The following is a 2,920-nucleotide window of genomic DNA, read 5'->3' as shown; positions in this document are numbered from 1 at the left end:
TATATATATATAAGAATTTAACTTGAATATTATTACTTAGTTTTATCCCATTAAGGCTTGTGGTGTAAATGAGCCGAGCTCGGGCAAGCTCGGGCTCAGTTCATGGTCTGCTCTTTAAAATATATTACTGCTCATGTTCGAGTCATAGTCACACAGCCGCTGGATGTTTAAAGGTAGGGGAAATATTTAAATAATATTATTTATATTAAGATATTCATTTAAATTGAATTTAAAATATATTTATTCTATTTATTAATTAATTATTTTAATTAATTATAAATCTTTGTAGTCATATAGTTGATTAAATTACGTAAATGATAATACTCGTCAATTATATATAATTTAACTTTTATGAGTCAAAACGAGTCGAACATGAACAAACAAAATTTTGTTAGTGTTGGCTCGTTTATATATCGAGCAAAAAAATAAAATCATTCTTATTCGGCTCATTTTCTTAGAGAACGAATCGAACACAAGCTCTTAACGAACGAAACTCCAGCTCCTCGTGAAAAACGAGCTATTCAGACAGCCCTAATTAAGGCTACCAAAAACTGCTTGGTCCTCACAGTAGATTGAGACTGGAAGGGGTGGAAAACGAAAGACATATTAATAATGAATAAATTCTGTTCAAATGCAAATCATTTGGGTTTAGAGAGATATTATCAATATTTTAAATTTAAGGAACATTTCCAGGAAATCGGTCCACTGCTCGAATTGACATTTTCTCATATTTGGCAGCAAATTGAATTTGATACTCAAAATTAATTGCTAAATTAATTCTTCTTAATTCTTTCTATGATTTGTTGTAGAAGAGAAAATGAAATAATTAATGGGTTTCATTACTTATTTGATTAATTTCTTAATGGGTTTAAATACATGATTGATACGCCACAAACAAATTATCATAATTCAGCACGAATCTCGATGCATGACACGAATCTTGATGCAATATTTTGAGCACTAACATTCAAACTTCGATTACGAGTCATCCGGAACTCCGATTTCAGCAAACTTATAGTCAAAACTGATCGGCTCGATGAAACGGACATAATGATATAAAAGTTAGTCCAATCCGAGTCAAATCAAGCCCAGATCAAGTCATTAAACCACTACTAGACGATTTCTGGAGGCATTTGAAAGGTCAAAAGGATGTCGAATCTATCGATTTTATAGCCGAATCGAGCGTCTCGAAAAGACGAATCCAACGAGCCCAAGGTTGCTCAATTCCAATATCGTTAAGGCACTCAAATGTCCATCAAACGTCATATGATCCAGGGAAGCTCTCCGGGCCGTCCGATCAAAATGATTCATATTCCTGCATTAATTGCACTCTAAACACTATAAATAGAGCCTCACCCCTCACATGAGAAGGAAGGAGGCTTAAGAGAGAACTTGAGGTTTTGAGAAGGAGCTCAAGTTCAAGATCATCCTCGCCATCGTCGATCGCCGTCAACCACCACTGATCGTCGATAACAACTGCCGACCTCTGTCGACCACCGCCGGCCACCGTTGAACGCAGTCGATCACCGCTGACCTTTGTCAACTACCGCCGACCATCATCGACTGTTGTTAGCCACTGCAGACCTCCGTCAACCACCGCTTACTAGACGTCATCAGTCGACGTTGTAACGTGAAAAGCTAGTAACCATTTCCCGCATGTGGGACAAGGGGCATCTGTAATCATAAACTTATAGTGGATTTCTACAACTGGGTCAGGCCCCGTGGTTTTTCTCTTTTACGGGTTTTCCACGTAAAAACTTCTAGTGTGATCACAGCTCGATTCATTTTTATCTGAGTGTGTGCTGATTTCTCGTGCAACGCTAAGACGATAATCCATTACTCTACCGCCGCGAATTTTCTAGCACGCATCAATGATGAAATTAATAAATATGCATGCTAGCTCCCCTTGTAATCTCTCAAGATTTGGTTTCCCGGACTTCCTCTTTGGCATTGGTAGCTTTCCAGGTTCTTCTTCTGGCGTGCTTCGATTTGAAGGTCTCGGGTAGAGAGAGAGAGAAGAAGAGGAGAGGAGAGAAAAAAAGTGTTTTATTGTAATCGTCGATGTGATCGACGGGTGTTATTCCTCAAGCTAACAAAATGCTCTGAAGCACTGAAGCTCTGAAGCTCTGTGGACGTAGGCAATTTGTCGAACCACGTAAATATGTGTGTTTTTACTGTGTTTTTTGTTTTGCGATTTCTCTCGATCTGATTTTTTGCTTTATTGCCGACGTTTTTTCACAACACATAGCACCGAGTTCATATATATTTATAAATCTACCACTTAAATTTTACTTTTTTACCTTTAAATTACTCAAATCTCTCCTAGCACATCAAATGTACTATCATTTTTAAATAAAAAAAGAAATCAATAATTTTCATGTATAAACAATGTGACATATATATGTGAAAATTCAAGTTTACGTCTTACATACGTAAATACATAGAGATGAAGCAATAAGCATGTAAATTTCCTAAATCTAATCATCATCTATATAATAATCAGGTAAATTTACATATATATCACAAAAGCCTTAATGTATTTACATATCTAAACCCTAAAAGTTTGATATTTACATTTATCATATATTGATGTCATAAAACTATACATGAAATAAATATATTTCACTTCAAAAAAAAAAAATACGTTGATTGTAATTTTAATGTGACATTAATGGTTTGAGTGGTATGCACATATATGATGTTTAGTCGTTAGATATGTAAATATATGAGAATTCGGGCGGTATGCAGTGAATGCCCTTAAAATTAATTACTCAATTTGCTCTTTCAGGTGAGAAAAATTTCACACGTGCGGGCCAGCGTGCATGGTGTAGATGATTAGGCGACTTAAAACAATGGGGAATAAAGCCTAATAATATTATGGCACGTCATTAAGTGCACGCAACATATTATATAGGCTTAA

The sequence above is a fragment of the Phalaenopsis equestris genome, unplaced genomic scaffold (assembly GCF_001263595.1).
Source record: "Phalaenopsis equestris unplaced genomic scaffold, ASM126359v1 Scaffold000297, whole genome shotgun sequence".
Taxonomy (NCBI): domain Eukaryota; kingdom Viridiplantae; phylum Streptophyta; class Magnoliopsida; order Asparagales; family Orchidaceae; genus Phalaenopsis; species Phalaenopsis equestris.
This window is presented reverse-complemented; position numbering follows the sequence as displayed.